General features: G+C 44.4%; 1 pseudogene; it reads right to left on the reverse strand.

Annotated features, from left to right (window-relative positions):
• Positions 1-463: 463 nt before the first annotated feature.
• On the reverse strand, positions 464-579 carry LOC120586461 (uncharacterized; annotated as a pseudogene).
• Positions 580-12,681: the final 12,102 nt, after the last annotated feature.

Raw genomic sequence — 12,681 nt, forward strand, 5'->3', positions numbered from 1 at the left:
TTTTCTTTTTTATTGAGATATAATTGATATATAACACTGTGTAAGTTTAAGGTGTATAACGTGATGATTTGATGGATGTATATATATTGTGAAGTGATTACGGCAAGGTTAGTTAACACATCCTATTCAGCGTAAGATTAGTCATATCACTAAACATAATAATCTTTATTTTGTGTGTGTGTGAGAAGGAATTTGAGATCTGTTCTCTTAGCACCTTTAGAGCATATAATACGGTATCGTTAACTGTAGTCACCGCAGTGTATACGAGATCCCAGGAACGTGTATAATAGGAGGTTTGTACCTTTTACCAACACCTTCCTACTTCCCCCACCTCCTACTCTCCAGCACCCAGTAACCACCAATCTACTCCTATTTCTATGAGTTCAGCTTTTATAGATTGCACATGTGAGATCGTGCAATGTTTGTCTTTCTCTGATTTTTTACTATTATTTATTATTATTTATGCCTACGGCACCTGGTCTTCCTAGGTGGTCTCCCATCCAAGTACTAACCAGGCCCGACCCTGCTTAGCTTCCGAGATCAGACATTGGGCTCGTTCAGGGTGGCGTGGCCACCGGAGACCAGGGACCGTGGCTCCACTGGGGTGTGAACCCAGGACCTTCTGCATGTAAAGCAGACGTACTAACTGCTACACTATGGAACCACGTCCTGTCTTTCTCTGATTTATTTTACTTAGCATAATGCCCTCAAGACCGTCCATCTTGTCACAAATGACAGAATTTCCTTCATTTTTATGGCTTAATAGTATTTCATTATGTGTGTATAGTACATTTTCTTTGTTCATTCATCGATGGACGTGGAGGTTGTTTCCATGTCTTGGCTTTGTGAATAATGTTGCAGTGAACATGAGGTAGATACATCTCTTTGATACAGTTATTTCACTACCTTTGGATATACGCCCAGAAGTGGGATTGCTGGATCATATAGTAGATCTATTTTTAATTTTTCGAGGACCCTCCATACTGTTTTCCACAGTGGATGCGCTAATTCACATTTCCACCGACAGTGCACAAGGGTTCCTTTTTCTCCACATGCTCACCAACACGTTATTTTTTTCAACGTTTTGATACTAGTCACACTAACAGGTGTGAGGTGTTATCTCGATGTGGTTTTGATTTGCATTTCCCTGGAGATGAATGACTCTGAAGTACTTTTTCATATATCTGTAAGCCTTTTCTATGTCACCTTTAGAAAAAAATATTATTCAGGTACTTCATCTTTTTTTTTTAAATGGATTATTTGCTCTTTTTGCTACTGAGTTCCTTATATATTTTGAGTTCCTTATATATTTTTAGGTATTAACCTCATTCTATACGAAACTTGCAAATATTTTCTCTTATTTCTTGCCTTTTCATTTCGTTGGCTGTTTCTTTAGCTGTGCTGAAGTTTTTTAGTTTGATGAAGTCCTACCTGTTTGTTTATTTTTGCTTTTGTTGCTTGTGGTTTTGGAATCATATCAAAAAATTCATTACCAAGACCAAAGTCCAAGAACTTTATCCTGTTGTTTTCATCTCGGACTTTTAACGTTTCGGGTGTTACAGTTGTCTTTAATCTATTTCGAACAAGTTTTTGAGATTGGTTTAAGAAATGGTCCAATGTCATCCTTTTACATGTGAATATCCAGTTTTTTCAACACCATTTCTTAAAGAAATTATCCTTTCCCTATTGAGTACTCTTGTCTCCCTTGTCAAATATTATTTGACTATATATATATGTAGGTTTATCTCTGAGTTCTCAGTTCTGTTCCATTGGTCTACATGTATGTTTTTATGCCAGTAATATACTGTTTTAATTACTATAGCTTTATAGTACAGTTTGAAATCAGGGAATGTGATGTCTTTGGTTTGTCTTTTGTCCTCATAATTGCTTTGTTATTCAGAGTCTTTGTTCCATACAAATTTCTATGAAAAATGACATTGCAATTTTGATAAAGATTGCGTGTATCTACAGATGGTTTTAACAACATTAATTCTTCCAATCTATGACCATGGGATAGCGTTCCATTAACTCACATTTTCTTCTATTTCATTCATCCACATCTTATGGTTTTCAATGTCCAGATCTTTCACCTCTTTGGTAAAATTTATTTCTATATAATTTATTGTTCTTGAAAGGATGAGATGCATTGATTCCTGGTCTCGAAGTTTCTGCCAGCATAGCCCATGGCTCAGGAAAACATATTTGTGGTATTTTAGTTCAAAGTATATTGTCACCTTCTGGAATTGTTTACACAGCACACATCCTCGATGTTATCAAAAACAATCAATGGACATTTACTTTAAAATAGTTCTTATCTCAAATATTTCCACCACTGTTCTCCCGAAAAGGTTAAGGTTAACTGACAACTTATGTACATTTTAACTCTCTGAGTTTTACCATACTATATGCCCCCAAGAGTACAGGCTTTCCTAAGATTAAATTTGAAATATTTTAAAACCTATGTTCACAGAAGTTCTAAAAGCAATAAGAAGGTGGGCTGGCACAAAGCATGAAGCACGGAGTCACTGAATAGCCAGAGCATTTTCTTATTTCGCCTCTAAACCTGATGACAAAGGATGACATCCACTCAAGGAAAAACCAGGCTTCATATACACCCATGGCACTTATCTCGAAAAAGGCCTACCTGTTAGCAATGGAGTAACCAAGATAAGCATTATAATAGCGGGGAGAAATCTCAACAGGGAAATATGCTATTTATAAACCAGAGAGAAAGCACATCTATTTCATGCTCATTTTAATGTCTCAGGTGAATGCTTGTTTCCATAAATACCTTGGAGTCCTTTCGATTTCCATTTACCCATTCTGCAGTGTAAGCAGTCTTTTCATAGAGACAGCAAGCTCTCACGATGCTCACTTAAAGAGGAAATACTTGTTTTACTCCTGGCATGCCCTTCTTTAGTTTAATCTGCAGGGCAAGTCTAGGCGAGGAAACAGAGAGCACTCTTGGATGTTGAAGGCGACTCAGTTTCCAGGGGGGTGGACCACTAATCAGATCTACCCATCCGGTCTGCTGAGAGCAAATCCAGCTCCCAAGTCGGAGGCAGAATCGGCCTCGTTCTCATTAGTGTCTAAGTAAAGCAAACAGCCGAATGATCACTCTAACGGTGACTGAAGTCCTGACTGGCAGGACCCGGCAGGGCCGTCCCAGGTGATTCCTATGATCAGTCATCGGGTGGACTCCAGGAAGCGCCGCCCCTGTGTGGTATCAGGACAGTGACCCCTGAAAGGTTGGGGGCTACATGGTTTCAAGCGCATCTTGCAAGCACAGAAAAGGAGACGTCTGGTCAGATGGCACTTTCTGTCATCAGGTGCCTCCCCGGACACTCCCCGCCGCCTGATGGACCCACGAGTGCTGGACCACGGGGCGGTTAGGAGAGCGAACCCTCGCCCGAAGCGAGGCGAGCCTCCCCGGGGACAGAAATGGCACCGACACGCAACGCGGGCGCGGAGAGACGCGGACCTCAGAGTCAGAGGGGCCGGTCTGTGCGCAGCGTGGCCGACGCCCCGCGAGCAGCGGCAGAGAGAGGCTCCCCTCGCTGCAGCTGCAGGGCCGGGGTGCGGGTGACCGTGCCCTGGACCGGACCCCGGGGGGCGCCGAGCAATATCTGTGTGCAGAGGAGGAGAGGACAATGCACACTCAGCACATCCACGGATACACACAGCACTGACACGCACACCATGTACGGACGCCAGGTACGCCACACATGCACCACGCACACGACACACACAGCACATCCACAGACACAGCACTGACACGCATACTACTATCACACACAGCACATCCACAGACACACACAGCACTGACACGCTACACCACGACGGGGCCAGGTAATGCACACTCGCACTAATGACACCCACACACACAGCACATCCACAGACACACAGCACTGACAGCACACCACGTACGACGCCAGGCACGCCACACACGCACCACTAGTCAATGACACACCACACAACACACGCACACACTCATACACTCATACACACACACACCACACGACACCACACAACACTTTACACACTCCATACACTCATACACACCACACACACACCACACAACACATACAGACTCATGCCACGGAGCCACCACACAACACACACACACACTATACATACTCATACACACACACCACACACACACCACACAACACACACACTATATACACTCAAACACACACACTACACATACACACACCACACAACACATACACACTAAACACACACCACATACACACACCACACAACATGACACACTGGACACACACCACACAACACACGGACACATACACTCATACACACACACCACATGCACACCACACAACACGTACACACTCATACACACACACTAAATTACCTGAGATGGGCTTAGAAATGAGGTTCAGACACACTTGGCGAGAGCAGCATGACGCGAGGCAGCCCCACGCGCCTGACTAAGAGAAGCAGCCGCCCCCACGGAGCGTGAGCGACAGCACAGTCTTCCAGACGAAGAAACGAGCCCCAAAACGCCGTAAAGGGAATGATAACACAAAAAGGCTGGTACGAACCAAGCAGAAAGATATTTTTAAAGGCCAGTTAGAGAGTATGAAACATAAAATTTCAACAGGATAAATACTGAAAAATAGAAAAAAAAGTCATTTGAGAATTAAAGGCAGTACCAAAGTCCTGAACCAGAATGCGGAGACATAAAGAGAGAGAAAATGTGAAAGTGACCCTGGAAAAGATCAAGGTAACCTGAGACCCCCCGACACTCACCTGGAGTAGTGTTGGATGGATGGTGAGCAGGCAGCATTCGAGGGGGCGACAGCTTAGAAGTTCTGTCCGGTAAGAGGGACACACAGTCGTACGTGTGCTTGAGTGCATACCAAAAGTGCATATTCAGTGCTCAACAGGGTCTATTTTTAAAAAATCTATACCCGGTTATATCATAATGAAACTGAAAACTATCCAGGGTACAAAGAAACTTATAAAAGCTTCCAAGAGAGAAGAAAAACATTAACCCACAAAACACTGATAAGCTCTTAACTAAATGTTAAAATTCACCACCCCCTAGAAAAATCCATTAAAAGATTAAGTCCATCTATTAAAGGATCTAGCTCATGCAGATACCATGAAATGCCAGGGATGTAATTAGAAGCATCACAGTCAAAAAATGCAGTTCCAGGATCAGCGTCACGTCCCTAAGGACCGTATGCCCTTGTCACAGAGTACGCCTTCGGCTCTGTTCACCCGTTTGCTCTGTCTACACTTTCAAAGTCTGCAAAGTTTTGGATTTGCTCAAGAACAATCCTCAGATTTATTCTTTGCTTTTGCTCCCAATTGCCCACCACCAAACACCTGTAACCACAGAGCCTGCGGACTCCCTCCTCAGCCCTGAGCCCCACTCCAGAAGCTATTTTCTCAATAGGCGAACCTCGTTAATTGCTTTGTTTTTTCTTATTCTTTTTTTGAGTCCCATTTGCATCCGCCATGTGAGATTCACACACTGTTTTGTGATTTCTTTGCAGGGCACGGCACGATGTTCCCTCGGCACAGATATTGTCTTTTGCAAGCAAACCCTCTACTAATTCATTAAATGTTAAATAATTACGTAAATGGCTTTAAAATTATCTTATAATATGTGCAAAGGGCCAGTGGACTTTTATCTGTAAGTTTAAATGTGTTTTAGTGATATTTGGGGGAATTGGTGGGCAGGCGTTTTTGTTCAGTTGGGAACGACAAGACACGTTATGCGTTTTCCAGTGTAAAATAATCGAACGTGGCTTCCTGCTCTCTGAAGATGCAGGCACAGGTTAGACTGGGTGATGAGAGGTCGCTGCATTCGTCAGCCATTCTCGCCATCACAATAGAGTGTTTTCACTTTCTGAATTAGGATTTCAATGTTCAACAATAAAAGAAACTCGTCCAGCTCTACGACGGTCCCAGGCTCTGAGGGGGAGCTGCAAGGCCCCTCATGGCCGGCCCCATCAGACCCACTTTTCATCCATTGCTCTGGACCAGACCCTACCTGGTTCTTGATCCGTGTCGTTCCTCTCCACGACCAGCACCGGTCCAGCTTCCAAGGTCAGCGGCGTCTCGAGTTGGGAGGGTGGTGAGTCCTGCACAGTGGATTCAGGAGACGCCAATGGCAAGGGCCCGCTGTCCTGCAGGGGACCCAAACGAGACTCTGGGGAGCCCTCCCAGTGCACATAAGGACAGGCCCGACATAGACCCTCCCGAACCCCACGTTTTGCCTCCTAAAGGACTGAGCTCTTCCTATTCACTGACCAATCTAGGCAACATACCTAACTTGTCCAAGAGTCTGTCCTTCCCCCAGTCCCTGAACTTGACCACCCCCCCAGGAGGTCTTGCAGGCAACCATTCCCTGAGTCGGTAGTCTGCAGGGAAAGGCATTTCCTGATTGATTGTCCTGCCTTGCCTCCCAGTCCCTCACCTCCGGTTCTTGGTAGGTCTGTCCACTCCTTCCGGCCTGATCTACAGAACACTAGCAGATCCTAGGGTCAGAACCTTGTCCTTACAACAGGGGACTCCTTCACCGCAACAGTCACCTTGAACAAAGATTCTCCTTGCCTAAGTCCAGATTTGTTTTTATCTGACACCGTGCACCCAAATCTTTATCACCGAGGCCCTGGACATAAGCTTTTATTTCTGAAATTCTCTCAGGGATGAGTCTCACCCTGAGACTCCTAGCTCAGCTTTCGGCAGGTCCTCTGCTGACACGTGGCTGCCTTGATCCGTGCAAGTCAGACTTTGGCTCAGAGTCCTGCAATATTTCCACCTGGGTTAACTCTCATAGCTGCAGTACACCCCATTCATTCACTCCACAAATACGCAAGAGGCCATGTGCACCAATTCACACAGCTAGACGAGGCTTCCTTCCAGCTGTTTCCCACTGTGGACATTTTTTCGTGGCCGACCCATGGGAAGGTCTTGTCTTATGTTCAGGCTCCTTAGAGACTTCCCATTCTCATCATATCTCAAAATATGGAAGACGCATGCGTTGCAATGATTCTATTCAAGGAGAAAGAGAAAGCTCTAAGCGAGGGACGTTTACAGAGCTCGTGGGAGCCAAAACATTTTGCAGGGTTTGAAACATTAAAACAGACAATAAACAGTGTAATTGCCCTTTCCTAAAGAATCGGATTTAAAAATTTTGTTTATTTAGATAATGAACCGCTATAAAATATTTAAACAAGCAATCTAGAGCTTAATGAATTTCAAAATAAAATATGCTGAGTTTAAACATTTTGGCTTAAACTGTTTTAAGGATTACAAATATGAAATTCCCAATAGATTGTCCTATCTTCCAGATACCAAACTACGAAGCAAGCAAAAATATTTTGGCAACAGTGTTTCCCTAACGTTAACATTTTTGTGACTAACTCTAAATAAACTGTAATTAGCTCTACCTTAGGCTGTTCACTACTTTCTGCCATAGCGGACATCTCCGAAATAACTTCTTCATGCTTGAAACCCTTGCATACGCTTTGCTGAAATAACTTAATTTAGAAAAGTAAGGTCTTCCCTGAAGTAATTTCTATTCATGAGAAACTAACTTTTTACTTTAAATTTTTTTCCGATAACTAACATCGACATGAGCTTGTGTGGGTGAATAGATATTAATCTTGTCCACGAGTATTCCACAGGACCGCAGATGCAGAAATATGAACAGAGTGCCCAACCATAGCCCGTCACGGTTAGAGCAGCACCTCCTCAGCCAGAAGAGTCGCTGTCCAGCCAGATGCTTTAGAAATGCAGCTGTTCTGTACTAAGAAATGCCAGATGAAGTAACGGGGCCTTTCCTAACCTTCCACTGCCACCTCGGTGACACGCTACCCTCTAGGAGGAAGAAGTGTGTGGAGCAGAGAGAGCACAGAGTCACGGTCAGCGACGGGGCTGGTTCAAGCGCTAACGATTCTTCTTCCGAGGTTCGTGACCGTGGCCGTTGCCTGAGAACTGGTCCTCACCGGTTCTCCTCAGTCCGCCCAACAGCTAAGTCCCCCTCTTTGAAAAATCATTATCCTGCAGCGAGATAACACCTGCCAGAGCACGTGGAGGGCTGAAAGCTCAAGCGAAAGTCACCACGATCAAAACCAGAGGAAGCTCCGTGCCATCTCCGATTCCAGCCTCCACAGTGGAGGGAATGATGCCACCAGGCCGGGAGCGATCTGACTTCAGACCCCATTAAGAAACTATGAGGCCGCCACGTAAAACAGGCATTATTTTGTACACCTAGAGTAAGATACGGTTAAAGACGTGAAATACGGTTAAGTCAAGGAAAAATCACTAATGCTTGTAACTAAGAGGTGGGAACGGAAGCCGACTTTTACCTAGTGCAGCCTGAGAAAAAAATGCCCCAGCAGATCACAGACCCGTGGATGAGAAGCCCATGTTTCACTGAAATTTGGGGAAAGCATTTTATCATTCTATACAACAAGGTCCAACAGGAAAGATTTGATCTCAAGAAAGAACTCTCTAGTTTTAAGCAGAATTACAGGAAATAGGTAGAATCCAAAAAATTCAGAATCCGAAGCCTTGGGAAGTGAAAGTATGTGGATGCATGTTCGCACTCATCACAAGGTGCAGCGTAGCTCTCACCAGGTCCAGGGCATTTAGAAACAAAGCTGCATGACAGGTGACAGGGCTGCCTAGAGTCCTGGTAGATTCACAATGTACGGACTGAAGGGGACGCCGGATGCCCCTGTCTACGCTGCTAGAAATATTATTTTCTTCTGTCCTTACTCTCAGAAATTTCTGACTCCAAGAAGTGGTAACACAGAGCCGCTTTGCAGGAATTTCCTGAGGGCTGGATGCACCGTGATTCTGCTAATGCGGCTGCCAATGACAGATGCTCCCAGCAGCCCAGCTTCTCCCGACGACTGGTCACTGACTTCACTCTGTCCAGGCCACTTCCGGACATCCTTCTAGTGCTGTCCTTTATGGAAATATATTTGTGGTCTTTTGATTCTCCATTGACGCTTGTGTGGTTAAACATTATGAGAACATACTATGCACGTACTACGTGGTTGCTGATGAGATATCGGGAATGGGATGTTGATGCAGATGATGATACTTGAAGAAAACTTGATGAAAGAATTTTCACATTAAGAAGGTCTAACTTATCCGTCCAATTTGAAGAAAAACATGACATTTAAAAATCAGTGGAGCCACCACACACCCATCAAAATGGCTAAAATCCAAAAAGCTGATAATACGAATTGCTAGCAAAGATGTGGTAGAACAGGAACTCTCATTCGTTTCTGGAGAGAATGCGAAAATGGTACAGCCACTTAGAAAGACAGCTTGGCGTTCGTTACAAACTAAACACAGTATTACCACCCAGTCCAGCCATCGTGCACCGAAGTATTTACACAGCTAGTGTGAAAATGTCAATCTGAAAAGGCCGTATGGTTCCCATATAAGACATTCCGTAAAGATTAAGCCATCGCAATGGTAAAAGGGTCTGAGGTTATCGGCAGTTCGAGGGGACAGAGGAATGCATAGGTGACTCACAGGGGAATTTGGGAGAGATGACACTATTCTGTGTGTCATTGTCATGGTGGGTTCATGACATTACAGCTCTGTCAAAAACCCATAGAAGTGCACAGCACAAAGAGTGAACCTTAGTGTGTGCAAATTTAAAACATCGTTTGGGAGCTCAGAGAGTCTCGGGAAGGAATGCAGCTGTGAGGGAGAGCACGACCACATTGCAGGTGTGAGAACCATCCTCACCGAGCGGGAGGGAGAGCGGGAACGGTGCCGGCTTCGCGCTGCAGAGGACACGGAGCTCGGAGATCGAGGGGGAGTGACTGTGCCGAAGCTCTGCTCTCTACCTCGTTGGCTACGCTGCTACCACGAGGCTGGGTTAGGATTCTGACACCGCTATCCGTGTGTCCTGGAACGGAGCGGTTAAGGAAATGACGGTGGGTGGTGGGAGCCAGGTGTGTCACCGTTGGTGTTAGACTTCGCAGGTAAGTCACAGGAGGAGTGATCACGTGATGAAGCGTGATCACGTGGTAAAGGGTTAGAGTTGGAGACATGGTAAAATTCATCCTTAGCTTAGTATAGATGCATGGCTACATGTGGAAATATTTATACATATGTGTGTACGCGTGTTAGTGTGCACACGTGTATTCCCTTGATCTGTCAGCTAAGAAGAGAACATAGCAGAGGGCACGTCCAACACCCAGATCCTCGTCTCTAACACCATTTTCCAGTGAAAGGAACACGGACTCCTGAGAAAATGGCCAATTCTAAGACCGAGCAGAAAACATCCCGGATGAGGCTGGAGCATCATATAGTGCCATATGGTAAGGAAGTGCTGAACACACACACACTGCATACACACACACACACATGCACACACACACACACACGCGCGCGCGCACATACACACACGCACGGATGCTCTGTATTTGTCAAATACAGGTTCAACTGAAAGAATTCTCAATGCCCAAAGCCAGAACAATTTGAACAAAATTTGAACAAAAAATTTGAACAATTTGAACCAAAAAAAATATGTATAATAGTATTAATTTGCAGAATAAATGTCTATGAGTCCATAGCGACATAAATAAAAAATTGATTAATAAATAAAGAGGAGAGAAGAGATAAACCTGGGCAATATAACTCCGAATAATTAATCTAGATACTGTGCCCTCGCAGAGGTGAAGCGTGTCTCCACACCTGGGGGGTGAGCTACATATAGTGACATCCTTCCAAAGAGTAGAGTATAGAAAGGGGAAATAGGACCTTTACCAGGGACAAGTCATGCGGGGAGCATGTGACCTCGACGCGACGAGGATGGCACCTCACTCTGAGCTGTTCCTCCTAGAAAGCTGTACCCCCGGGCAAACCATGAGAGAACATCGGGCGGTTCCATGCGGGGGAGATGTCACAAATTTCCTGAACAGGACTTTCCAAAACTCTCAAGATCATCAGAAACAAGAAAGTCTGAGAAGCTGTCACAGCCAAGAAGAGCCTAAGGAGACGTGACAACTAAATGGGATATGATATCCTGGATGGGATCTTGGGACAGATGAAAGACACATGTACGAAGTATGGACTTCAGTTAACGATCGTTTGTCAGTATCGGTTCATTAATTGCAACGATGGTGCCACATCAACGTAAGGTGATGAGGGCCAGGGAAACTCAGCGTGAAGCGGAGGGCACTCTCTGTACTCTGTTCTGAACGTTTCTGCAAATTTAAGTTTTTCTCAAATAGAAAGTCTATTAAAAAATAATGAAGCACTCACAAAACGATGACCTCATTTCGTTGACACTTACAAGGTCATAGCAAAGTGATAGAAGCAAAACAAAAGTTGTCAGATTTTGCTCAGGAGGCTGCACTTCGTAAGATAGGGAGCGAAGATGCCGAAGCGCAGTCAGCATTCCACGGAAGAGAACTTGCAATTGGGTAACTCATTCGGCCCGATGCCAATCTCCCCAGAGGCAGGGGATGCAGAAGGGAAGCCCCAAACATGTCAGGACGAATGCTTACAAGAAATGTTTAAGAAAGGAGGAAAAATGATTGAGTCTGACCATAACCGTTCACTTCCGGGGTCCCATATGGAAAGGAGACCACCTATCATTTCTCTAAGTTCAGAACGCATTTGTCATTCCTTCACCCGTTTACTCTTATCCACTGTCACATTTCACCAGTGACTAGAGCTCTAATTTACCCTTCATGACCAAACTCAGCTCAAGCAACTGTTTTATTCATTAAAAAACCCTCATTTTAATATTACCTTGATTATAAATGGTATTTTGCAAACTCTTTTTGCATTAATTATATATGTTTAAATATAATTAAACAAATAATTTACATCTGAGTCTGTATAGTATCATTGCATACTGCAAACAAATGTGCAATCTAATGAGTTCGCTAAGTGCTAAATAGCTAGGTTATCTTAAACTATGTATCTTGTAGAGAAATTAGTACAGAATTGTTAGAAATACGTTCAGCATGTCAAAGTAGAAAAGTGGTCTTTTTCGTTACCCTGTGACACGTTGTTTTCGTCTACTTCTGGCTAAACTGCTCACCCACGTGAGTGTTATGAGCCAGCATTAGTGGCAAGGAGCGATGCGAACACAGACTATGATACACCCCAAGAAAGCAAGCCCACCGCACGCAGCGCAGACTTTGGGGTTTAGGACGGAGTCACTCTTCCTTCGCGGCCTCCTGGTCTCCCAACATTCTGCTCTTAAGACGTTTTTCCAGATGTTTGACCCTCATGGTCAAAAAGCCACAGGACTGGGTGCGAACAGCAGCAAATCCATCATCATGGAGAAAAGACACACGAGGCACAGGGCTTGATCAAATCCTGGAAACACAAGGAAAGCACATGACCGTTTGGCTCAGAATCTCATAAAACTCACCCCCTCCATCGCCTCCTGTCCTAAGATTCACAGAGAGTTCTCTATGGTCAGTTGCCTAAGAAAGAAAAATAATAATCAGGCCTTATATATAGATAACGTTTTATAATACAGTTCCCCAATCAGTGGTTGACAGCTGTAACATTATGGTGTCACATAAGGATGTCTGTAAAAGATCAGGGTTAAGGTAAATTCTCTTCGTGGGCAGAACTTTAAGCAAAATATACTGTCCCCTTTTTCTAGACGGAATCCGAGCATGAGAAGGGCTCTGCACTGGTTTACAAGCG

Source organism: Pteropus medius, unplaced genomic scaffold (genome assembly GCF_902729225.1).
Source record: "Pteropus medius unplaced genomic scaffold, Ma_sr-lr_union100, whole genome shotgun sequence".
Lineage (NCBI taxonomy): Eukaryota > Metazoa > Chordata > Mammalia > Chiroptera > Pteropodidae > Pteropus > Pteropus medius.